Source organism: Rhinoderma darwinii, chromosome 3 (genome assembly GCF_050947455.1).
Source record: "Rhinoderma darwinii isolate aRhiDar2 chromosome 3, aRhiDar2.hap1, whole genome shotgun sequence".
In the NCBI taxonomy this organism is placed as follows: Eukaryota; Metazoa; Chordata; class Amphibia; order Anura; family Rhinodermatidae; genus Rhinoderma; species Rhinoderma darwinii.
The window spans coordinates 122941531-122954361 of NC_134689.1; positions in this window are offsets into that span (position 1 = coordinate 122941531).

Genomic DNA, 12831 nt, shown 5'->3' on the forward strand with positions numbered 1-12831 from the left:
TTACAGGTTGAAGTATATTGTGATCGGAAGTCACTGTCCAGGGTGCTGAAACAGTTACTGCCGATCGTTTAACTCTTTCAGCAACCTGGACAGTGACTATTTACTGACGTCGCCTAGCAACGCTCCCGTAATTACGGGTGCACACACGTAGTCACCCGTAATTACGGGAGGCCCATTGACTTCCTCAGTCTGGCTGTAGACCTAGAAATACATAGGTCCAGCCAGAATTAAGAAATGTCATGTTAGTAAAACCAATACGCTCCGCAGCACACATAACATCTGCAGACTTCATTGCGGAATTTTGACTCTCCATTGAAGTCAATGGAGAAATTCCACAATGAGTCCGCAACAACCATTGTATGCTGCGGACACCAAATTCCGCACCGCAGCCTATGCTCCGCAGCGGAATTGTCCGCAACGTGTAAACGAACCCCACTAAAAAGCTGTGGAAGGCAATGGAGAAACGTGTACGCTGCGGATTTCCGCTGCGGACTGTCCGCAGCGGAATTCCAGAGCAATTCCGCCACGTCTGGTCATACCCTTTTGAATCCTGGACAAAGACAACAAAAAATGCTTGGAGACGTGGAAGTAGCTATGAAGCCTGCACAATTGTGAATGCAGTACTGGCAAAGTCTTTAGAAACTGTAAGGGCACGTTCAGACGTGGTGGAATTGCTGTGGAATTCCGCTGCGGACAGTCCGCAGTGGAAATCCGCAGCAGACAGTTTGTCCATTGGTTTCCACACCTTTTTAGTTATCTTCGTGCAGACGTTGCGGAAAACTCCGCTGCGGACCATAGGCTGTGGTGCGGAATTTTCTGTCCGCAGCATACACTCTCTGTCTTACTTGTTGCGGAATTTCTCCATTGACTTCAATGGAGTTTCAAAATTACGCAATGATATCCGTAGATGTAATGTGTGTTGCGTTGCGGATTGCTTTCAGGAACAGGATATTTCATCATTCTGGCTGGACCTATGTGTGTCATGGTCTATACCCAGACTGGGATAGAATGTTTGAAAGAGAGCAGGGTTGAGATCTGCACCTGAATCCGCAACGACCAATCCGCAGCATTTTACTTAACATTTTAGCCAAATCCGCAACGGAATCTGCAACGCGAATTATGTGCGCCATTGGTGCGGACAGTGTCTGCAGAATTCCGCCACGTCTGAACATGCCCTTAACTGGTGTTCAAAGGTGAACATACATTTTAAGAAGTTGCAGGTAAAGGAGATTGAATAAGCATCTTGTGAAAGTAAATATTTTAATACAAACATTTTTTTAAGCAATTGCATTTAATAATTTTTATTTTAAGAAATTTCAGTTTTAGCCAGCAAGATATATGACAGTTCCATTCAATGTAATAGAAGAGTGTTAGCCATTACTGATAAGATAGTTTGTAGTTAAAATGATACCTCTTATTGCATTACTGAATATGTTGAGAGTGCAAAATTTCAAAACATTTTAGGTTTTATTTGTCAAATATGCTTTATTTTAAAAGCTGACACTCACAACTTTGGTTCTCTGAGGGGCCAGTCCAACCCTGTTTCAACACTATCTCATATTTTACATACAGAAATAAATTACATAAAGAGTTGAGCAACTATGGAAACATTTTGCTTTACTAAGGCCTCGTTCACATCAGCGTCGGGTTCCGTTAGACCTTTCAGTCGGAGGAACCCATAAACGGAAAGACAAACGGAAACCATAGCTTCCGTTTGCACTACCATTGATTTCAATGGTAATGCTTCCATTGCAAATGATTTCCATTTGTCTCCTTTCCGTAAGGTTTCAGTTTTTTTTTGCGGAAACAATAGCGCAGTTGCAACGGAAGCATTACCATTGAAATCAATGGTAATGCAAATGGAACCCTTGAACGTAACCCGACACTGATGTGAACGAGGCCTAAAAGGAACACTCTGGCAAAATTGATACATGTGTTGTGCCTAGTACAGGGCCCCTGAGGGAAAAGTGCATGACCTCTCTTGTGCTCTTTGAATTTCTGTGTCATGCACCACCCCCTCATGCCCTGCACACACATTTTATAAGTTTTGTCAGGAGTGTTACTTTAATTTATATTCATCCCGAGTTAAAGCATGCGTTATGGCCTAAAGCTGCATACATTCTGCTGCGCTCAAATTCCCTAGAAGTTTTTGCTGGTTAAGTGTCACCAGTTTGCTCTGGTGATTTGCATTCGGGCACTGTAATTTAATATCATGTGGGGAAAAATAACTCTCCCAGTTTGCAATGCAACACAGAGCTCTGCTTTATAGGGCCTTCGCAGAGCTGTTAAAAATGCATCTGTAGACAAGTCATCGACTGGTTTTTGGTAGCAACAGTATTGTGGATGGCGCTCTGAATGATATTACAAGCAGGGCCGGCCTTAGGATATATGGCGCCCCGTGCAAAATTATTTTTCGGCGCCCCACCCCCATCATATACAGAAGCCCCGTAAAAAAAGTATAATGCCCCCCCACAGTATAATGCCCTATATAGTGCCCACACAGTATAATGCCCCTTTAGTGCCCCAATACAGTATAATAATAATATTTTGTCCTCTAATTGTGCCCACACAATATTATGCCCCCCAAGTGCTACACATAGTATATTGCCCCCTGTAGTACCACTACACAGTATAATGTTGGCTTAGTGGGCTCCACACAGTATAATACCCCCCTCCCCTTGCAGCCACACACAGCCCCCCCTTGTAGTTAGTGCCCCCCTGTAGATTGTGCCATACAGCCTCCCTGTAGACAGTGCCATAATCCCCCACCTCCCTCATGGGCAGTGCCATACAGCCCCCCAACCTCACCTTTGTGGACAGTGCCCCCAAAAAAAAAAAAATTGTACTCAACTAGGCCTCGTTCCCATGAAGAACTGAGCTGCTCCATGGCCATGACAGGATTTTTGCGCAGGCCAGGAAGATCCTGTAGCCTAGTACAGAGTTTCCTAACCTTTTTGGACATTAGGCACTACTGGAAAAATTAAATTTCCTCAGGGCACCCCTACCAAAATTAGTTTCAAGAAAGCCAGAAAATGGTCAAAAACCAGCACTACGCTCGTAGGATATGTTCACACAGCATTTTTTTAAGGAAAAAAATCTGCCTCAAAATTCCAGATTTTGAATTGGCAGCATTGTTTGACTTTTTTTTTTTTTGCGTTTTTTTTAAGCCGTTGAAGCTAATGTAAAAGACACAGGCAAAAAAGCACCAAATGAGCGCAGCAGGTATTTTCTGCCTTCTATTAATTTCAATTGGAAGTCAGAGGTGGAAACCACTTGAAGACCATCAGCCCCCACTCACAGTAAAATGACCATCAGTCCCCCAGTCACAGTAAAATGACCATCAGCAAACCACTCACAGTAAAATAACGATCAGCGCCCCACTCACAGTAAAATAACCATCACCCCCACTCACAGATTCCCCTGTAGATACTGACACACAGCCCCCTTGTAGGTAGTGCCACAATGTCCCCTGTAGATAGTGCCACACAGACCCCTGTAGATAGTGCCACACAGCCCCTTGTAGGTAGTGCCTCATAGCCCCCTGTAGGTAGTGCCACACAGCCACCTGTAGGTAGTGCCACACAGGCCCCTGTAGGTTGTGCCACACAAGCCCCTGTAGGTAGTGCCACACAGCCCGCTTATAGGTAGTGCCACACAGCCCGCTTGTATGTAGTGCCACACAGCCTGCTTATAGGTTGTGCCACACAGCCTGCTTGTAGGTACTGCCACACAGTCCACTTGTAGGTAGTGCCACACAGCCCCCTTATAGGTAGTGCCACACAGCACCCTGTAGGTAGTGCCATGCAGCCCCCTGGTAGGTAGTGCCACACAGCTCCCTGTAGGTAGTGCCACACCGCCCCCTGGTGGGTAGTGCCACACAGCCTCCTGGTAGGTAGTGCCACACAGCCCACTTGTAGGTTGTGCCATACAGCCCACAGCCCCATGTTGATAGCACCCCCCTTCCTGTAGATAGCGCAACTGTAGCTCCCTGAAGGAGTGGAATACCCTGTGGCTGGGGATTCCGCCCCTGGAGTGGGGATTCTGCTCCTGGAGCTCTCCGCTTGATATCTATGTCCATATATGGACCATTACATCTGGGGCAACTCCTGAAGTCAAATCTACGTCCACATCATTGCCGACGCTGTGACCAGGGATTCCACTCCAGGAGAAGCCCCTGTCGCCTGTGTCCATTTATGGACAGTGACATCAAGGGCTTCTCCTGGAGTGGAGTCCCCGGTCATAAAATCGGCAAAGCTGTGGATGGGGATTCCGCTTCAGGAGCTGCCCCTGATGTCACTGTCCATATATGGACAGAGAGATCAAGCAGAGCGCTCCAGGCACGGAATCCCCAGCCACAGGGGGGTTTTGCTCCTTCGGGAAGCTACAGTGGCCACTAGTAGATAGAAGAACAGGAAGATACCTCCCTGTTCTGCTATAGTGGCATCACTACCGCTGTAGCGGCCGCAGCGGCTGCTAGCGGCACTGCCGGCCATGGGGAGGGCATCGTCATGCCCGGTGTTGCTGCTAACAACCGCTATGGCTGCTACAGTGGTAGCGATGCCACTGAGCGAACAAGCGCACTGGAGAAAAATCGGCTGCTGAGTCGCTGTAACAACCATTCAGTTCTATGGGACTTACAAAAACAGCGTAACTCAGTGAGCTACGCTAATTTCTTCTTCATGGTCGGAAAGCTGCTTCAGCTGCAACACAGAGCAAAAAAACGGGGTTTATGGGGTCCCGTTCTAGAGATAGGTGCGGGTCCCAGATGTGGAACCCGCATCTATCTAACATTTGTGACATATCCTGTGCATTTGTCATAAATGTCCCTGATGGGAAAACCGCTTTAACAGATTTAGAAATAGTGCTTGAATGGACAAGAGTCGAGCTGTTTCTAAAAAAAAAAAATGAAGACTCTTTTTTTCTAATCCTGGACAAACCCTTTAATGAGTCAGTCAGTTGCTTAAGAATTTTTTTCCATTTTGAGCAAAGCAGGGTAGCACCGAATACATTAATAAATTATATTACAAAATTTTTATTTTATTTTATTACACAAGCTGAACTAACAATCAGTACAATTTAATGAAGGGGTTGCCTGGATTAGAAATGACTGCTTTTCCCCAACAGAAACAGTACCACTCTTGTTCATGGGCTATGTTTGGTATTGCAGCTTGGTATTGCAGCTCATTCCCATGCAAGTGAATAGGGCTGAGCTTTAATACCAAACACAATGCATTGACAAGAGTGGTACGGTTTCTGGGGAAAAAAAGGCACTTTTTCTTTTATTATGTTTTGAAGCATAATACAAATATGAAATGTAAAAGTATCCATGAATAATAGAGAATAATCAGCATAGGCTTGGTTGACATCTGTGCCAGGGTCCCGTTCCGTCGACTACACTATTGATTCCTTAATAACAAGGGAACCCTTCCACAACTGAGACAAACGGAGACCATTGGCACCGGATCCGTCACCATTGAAATCATGTGTCATTCAGGGTTTCCGTTCCGACGGAAAGCTCCAATGGAACGTTGGAACGGGACCCTGGCGCAGATGTGAATGAAGCCATCTATCATGCAGCATAAATGTGATTGCAACATATGACACAATTAAAGTAGTGGAAGATAGTTACCAGTGGGACATGTATTATATATATATATATATATATATATATATATATATATATATATATATATACATATATATATATATATATATATATATATATATATATATATATGTATATACATATACACTACCGATTCTCAACTAGCTAGGAAGGTCAGCTTTATAGCTCATCTAAACAGCAAAACTATTTACAGCGGTGCTAACATAATTGCACAAGGGTTTTCAAGTGTTTTCTAATCATCCATTAGCCTTCTAACACAGTTAGCAAACACAATGTACCATTAGAACACTGGAGTGATGGTTGCTGGAAATGGGCCTCTATACACCTATGTAGATATTGCATTAAAAACCAGACGTTTGCAGCTAGAATAGTCATTTAGCACATTAACAATGTATAGAGTGTATTTCTGATTAATTTAATGTTATCTTCATTGAAAAAAACTGTGCTTTTCTTTCAAAAATATGGAAATTTCTAAGTGACCCTAAACTTTTGAACGGTAGTATATATATATATATATATATATATATATATATGTGTATATATATATATATATATATATATATATATATATATATTAAACTATTGCTTGTATCAGGTAATGAAGATGTCCTAGATATATAAGATAAAACATGAAAAGATTGCTCAGTCTTTTACTAGTGGGAACGCTGCAAGAAACCATGAAGCAGTCGGTTGACAAATTGTAGAGAACCCATAAGACGGGATCATAGCTAGGCTTTTCTTCAACCAGGGAAAATATTCAGTTCACTGCCCTAGCCCATTAAATACTCTGGTTAAGGCAGGGTGGCTTGGTGGTGCCCCTACCCCTGGCCTCAAGCAACTAGGTACCTCCTCGTTACACCTCTGACATAAGGAGTAAACAGAATATGTTACCTGCAACTTTAGGGAGAAAAGTATTCTGAGATTCTAATGCAGGAAAAATTACATGGAGGGCCATTTGGGTAAAATAACATGCTTATAGATGTAAGTAGGATGAAAGGGTTGCCGCTGCCACCATATACCAACTTGTTCACAGCGGTCTCATGTTCCTGGTCGGCGCTGGGTACGTCAGATCTGATTGTGGCCTCCATCACTGCCGCTCTCCGTCTGCAATTCCTACTGCGCGCGGTGGCCTTTAAAGTCTCAAAGGGCCAGCGCTTATCAAAATCTGCTACCCAGCTTTCCCTGGGTATAAAGGTACCTCTGAGAGTCGTAGGTGAATGGCAAAGCAAATAGCATGAGTGAGTTGGACGATGGAAATGAGAGCAGAGATGTATGACAGCACAGCATTGTGAAAAGCTTTGAAGACTAGGAGCAGAATTTTGAATTAAAATCTACAAGATATAGGTAACCAGTGAACAGTAAACCAGTAAACACTGTAATTAGTGACAAAGAGCAGTCTCATTAGTCTAACCGCTACACAGAAAGATATACCAGACTGCAGTGTTCATGATGGATTGAAGGGGAGCCAGTGGAATACCAATTAGCAGTGAGTTACAATAATCAATGCGAGAAATGATTAGTGCCTGGACTAGGGTTTCAGCAGTGTCAGTGGAGAAGTAGGGATGGATATGAGAGATATTTTGTAGGTAAAGGTGAAAGGACTTGTCAATGGATTGAAAGTAAGGAAGAAAGAACAGATCAGGTTCAAGTATAACTCCAAAACATCGATCTTGATTACTAGGAAGATTGTTGGTGTTAAAGACAGAGATGGAGTCAGGAGAAAAGTCCTAGGAGGATGTATAAAGTATAGTAATCAGCATAAAAATGGTATTGGAAACAAAATCTTCTGATAGTGCCTAACTGGAATTGTGTAGAGAGAAAACAGAAAGGTGCCCAACACTGAACATTGGGGAACTTTAAAAGAGAGAGGAAGTGGAGAGAAAGTAGGGCAGTGGTGTAGCTATAGGGTTCCCAGCTGTTGCAATTGTTACAAGGCCCCAATGGCCAGGGGAGCCCTCATGGCCCTTGCACCACGTCTGTGAGTGGTGTTGCGTCGCTAGTGCTAATTTTAACTGTATTGGCAGCATCCTCAGGATGCTGATACAGTTGAAAACTATCGCAGAGCAGGGAGTTGTAAGCTCCCTGCTCTGCCATCCTCTGTCTCAGAGGCCACAGGCCTCTATAGGCTTACAGAATACCAGGACTACATCACCACACATGCCAGAAGAGGCCTCAGCTGCTTTGGTCGTCATGGAATCAGGTTTAGTTGATATTATTTTCTGGGTGCACTATTACCTATTAGGAGGCACAAGGGTGGGTGCAAAAAGGGGTTAGTTATTACTGTTATTACATCATCATTTTGTAGGGGCACAAAGGTGAGCATTTTTACTGTGTGGTGGGCCATTATTACTGTTTTGAGTGCATAAAGAGGCGTTATTACTGTCCTGGGTGGCACAAGGAATTATTACTGTGTAAGGGGCTGAACGGTGGGCATAATTACTATGTGGAGGCTCAAAAGTGCCTTTTTACTGTTTAGGGGCACAAAGGTGGGTATTATTACTGTGTAGAAGCACAGAGGGGACACTATTACTGTGTAGGGGCACTGAGAATATAGCTATTACTGTGTGGGGGCACTATTACTGTGTGTGGTACAAAAGCTAGCACAATTGCTTTGTGGAGCACAAAGGTGGGTGTCACGGCGTGGGGTGTGGACCCACTGGGCCGTACCGTCTAGCGGGATAGCAGCTGGCCAAACAGGTACAATGCAATGTCTATAGTCCAGAAAGGATACCTAAGGCAATGTAGACAGTAGTGATGGATACAGGCTAAGATGAGGCTCCGACAGCAGACAGACACCCGGCGGGGTGTAACACAATATATGCAGCGGAAGAAACAACACGACTCCAACTCTTGATGGCACAGAGGCACGGTAGCATGGGATACAGGGTACAGGCAGCAGGAACGGGTAACACTGGGAACTGGAAAATACTAGGAGACCATTTGCAATGACAAACTTTAGGTAACACAGCAACCCTCAGGCAATGATCAAGAGGGCAGAGCCCCTATTATAGTCCAGCAGCATTCTGGGCTAATTGCAGATCTTCTGCAACTGTGCGCGCACAGGCCCTTTAAGGCCGTGCACGCACGGGCATGCTCGCCCTGCGGGAGACGGTGTCTGAACCAGGAAGTGAGTGACGGCGTCTCTCAGGAGGGAGATGCCATCGAGAACTCACTTGTCCATGGCCGCAGCCGTCAGAGGGTAAGTCAGAACGACGGTCTGCGGCCATAGACGTTACAATGGGCACTATCTGTTCTGCACTATTTCTTTAGGGACATTATCTATGCGGCACTATTGGTTTTTTTGGGGTGCTGTTTTTGTGGCACTATGTCTTTTGAGTGCATTTATAGTTATGACACCATTATTTGTAAAGTACATTATTTGGGGATTCTGTGTAACATAGCATGTACAGTAATTTGGGCAGCAACAGGCACAGTATTGGGGGTAGCAGAAGGATGAGGAATTTGTGTAGGTTGGGAAATTGTAGGGAGGGTGCTGGAGAAGCAAGAAGCCAAAGATTTTTGGACAGAAAACTGTGCTGACAAAGTCGTAGTTGGAAGAAGTCTTCATAATGGTCTGGGAGAAAAAAAAGGGAAAGTGAATCACTACAATCTGAGTAGAGGTAATCTGTGAGCCACTGGATGTTACTGTACTGTAATCACTTATATGGTCTGCAGAACACCTGTGTAGAACTGGTATCTATCACCATATGGTTCCTGTATACTGGTAATATTGGTCTTTGTATAGAGGTTTTCATTCAGTAACATCATGGTAATATTATTCAGAAACTTTGTAGTGGTAACGGTAATGGTCGTGGCATGATAATATATGTGCCTTGTACAGTCGTATCATTGGTAAAAATTGGTCTTTGTATAGTGCGTTTTGCTCGGTAACTGTGTGTAGATAATATTTAGTCACTGTAATATTTGGTCCTAGTATAGTGGTATTATTGGCTAACTATATATTCTTTGCACGTATATATTGATATTATTTGTGTACATTATATAACGTTATTATTTAATGTGTACAGTATATGGCTGCATTATATTTGGTGTATATTATAGTGGAAATCTACGCCTGCTCCTAGCTGGCATAGATTTCACTTAATGGGGCATAGCAAAGTAGAGGCCCACGCTGGGCCCCTACCATGCCACCCCCTACAAGACTACCCCCCTTCCATTGTACAGTTAGATTAAAAAAAATGATACTCACTTCTCCGCTTCTCGTCTCCCCTACTCGTCCCTCATTTGCCCATGTGCATGAGTCCTTACTCGTGTGATGTATACACAGTTGTATTCAGGATGAGATTTTTGTTTTGTCATGGGTGGGAGTGGAAGGGCCCAAGAAAGACTTTTGAATTAGGACCCATAAGCCTTTTGCTATGCCCCTGAAGTGAAGTGCGGTCTGAGAGATAGGAGGAAAACCAGGATTGAATAGTGTCCTTTAAGCCAAGGTGTGAAGAAATATTAGGTGATCTACTGTGCCAATTGTGGCATAAAAGCTGCATAAATTAAACCATCTAAGGAAAATAATTGCATTTGCAAATTATTACACATATTTGCATAGGTCAGCATCAACCAAGTGGACATAGACACAATGGGGGAAATGTATCAGCCAGTTTGGCGCAGAAAAGTGTCAAAAGGGTCCAAAAGCTGCAATTTGCAGGTTTTTTTTCACTACCCTCACCACTTTTGTGGAAATGTGGGTATGGCCACTGCAGCCTGACAAATTTATTATAATTTCCGCCAGAAAACTGGTGTATATTATAGTGGAAATCTACGCCTGCTCCTAGCTGGCATAGATTTCACTTAATGGGGCATAGCAAAGTAGAGGCCCACGCTGGGCCCCTACCATGCCACCCCCTACAAGACTACCCCCCTTCCATTGTACAGTTAGATAAAAAAAAATGATACTCACTTCTCCGCTTCTCGTCTCCCCTACTCCTCCCTCATCATTACAGCACCGCTAAACGTTGTATGTGACGCAGCACTGATGACGTTGAGTGCTGCGTCGCATATATGGTCCTGACACTGCTCAGCGTTAGGTCCTTGTATGAGTGGCGCTAGAATGATGAAGGATCTGGAATGAAGAAGAGGAGCGCTGGGGTGAGTATATGTTTGTTTTAAAAAAAAATTTGTACAGAAAAGGAGATGACCGGGGTCATTGCGCCATAATTATGGTGCACGACCCGGCAGAAAGATGCAACACATTTATTAAGAGCCTTTTGCTTCTTAATAAATGTCGAAGTTGATGCCAACTTTTCAGTCTATTAAGACTGGTGTAAGAAACGCCAGTCTTAACAAATTCCCCCCAAAGAGTTGAAGTGTGAGTTCTTCTGGAATACACTCACAGGTCAGACAGTAAAGAAATGTGATGAAAAGGACCAATCTGAGTGCTCACAAAGGTGTGTAAACCATCTTCGTCTTTGTGTGTTTCCAGTGTATGTTCGGAATAAAGTGTAAATCAGAATTTTCCAGTAGTGAAGACATCGGGAAAATATAAGTAAGTAAGGCTAAAGTTTAATTAGCTATCCAGTACTCAATATAGCATTGAAGCAAATTAAGGATTCTATATTAACTAGTCCTCTAAAGCTGGCGATAGACAAAAGAGAACTGTTGGCCGAACAGTTTGTGAGGCCCCCCTTATCCATTAGGCAAATACTGCAGTTTCCCGGGGCCCCACATAAATGCGGAACATAATGACATCACGTGTTAAATGGTCATCATGACATACTACCGGGAGGCAGGCATCAGATGTAGTGCAACAGCCCAGCGGGCTGGATTCTAAGGGGCACCTGTGGATGGTACCTTCTTAAGTGTAGAGGAATGAAAAATCACCTCCTTTCCAAAGTACACAGTGGAGATTGATGGATATAGATGACACTGGTAGAATTATTAAATCCTACTTCATTAATTGTATAGTGCAGGTTACAACTCATTTTGGACATAAGCAAGGTCCTTCAAGTGCGGTACATGAGATGTTCAATACCTAAGGACCAAGGTCGGGGTTGAAATAGTGGTGCACTGCAGTGTTCCCTATAAGGTGCGCGGTTGCGTGGCGCGCATCTTCCACAGTCCGCCCGCTCAGTAAAGTTTATGATTAGGCTGGGAAAGGCCAAAAACAGTGGCCCTTCCTGCCCTGGTAATGCCAGGCTGCTGCTGCTGCATTGTATCTGGCTGGTTATGAAAAATTGGGGGGGGGGGGGGGGGCACGTCATTTTTTTATATAAATAATTGGACAGCACGATGTGGGGTTCGCCCATTTTCATTACCAGCCAGATACAACACAGCAGCAGGCTAGTATTACCAGGGTGGGAAGGGCCACTGATTTTGGGCTTTCCCAGCCTAATAATACCAGCCTGCGGCCGCCGCGGTGCCCTTCTGTCACTACAAATGGTTGGGTACTAGATTGTACCCGGCTCTTCCTGGAACCCCTGGTGGCGGTGGGTACCGGGTTAATAATAGGGGTTAGTGTTAGCCTCTTCATGTCTAACATTAAGACCAGCCTTAGTAATGGGCATTGTCAATCAGCCAGCGGCCATTACTAAGGTGGTAGTAATAACGTTTAAAAAAATATGACATAGCTAAAATATTTTATTGAAATAAAAATTAAACAGAAAAGCCTCGTTATCCATTTTATTGGTTTATAAACGCAGTTATTGAAATAGTCCTCGAATCTGAAGTAGTCCAACAACCGAACTTGTAAAAAAACACAAACACACAAAAATAATTAGTAACACATAAAAAAGAAAAATAATTCTTATACTTACCTTTCCTAGGTCCAGCGCTGGAGCTGCAATGTCAGCGAGCTGGGCCCTTTACCTAATCCTATCATGTGTGATACTGTCTGCTGAGCCACTGTATCTAATCCTATAATGTGTGATACTGCCTGCTGGGCCCTATATCCAATCCTATCATGTGTGATACTTTCTACTGAGCCACTGTATCTAATCCTATAATGTGTGATACTGTTTGCTGAGCGACTGTATCTAATCCTAGCATGTAAGAAACAGTCTGCTGGGCCCTATATCTAATCCTGAAAGAAACAAATGTGCCTGAGGCACACTGAAAACCAATTTCCCAACTGCTAACTGATATTATTAAAATGTAACTTTTATTATTTTGCCATTAAAGATGTCCATGAGGACATAAACGATAAACACGAACAGAAAAAAATTGTAGCCAATGTTGCTTTAGTACACGCCCTG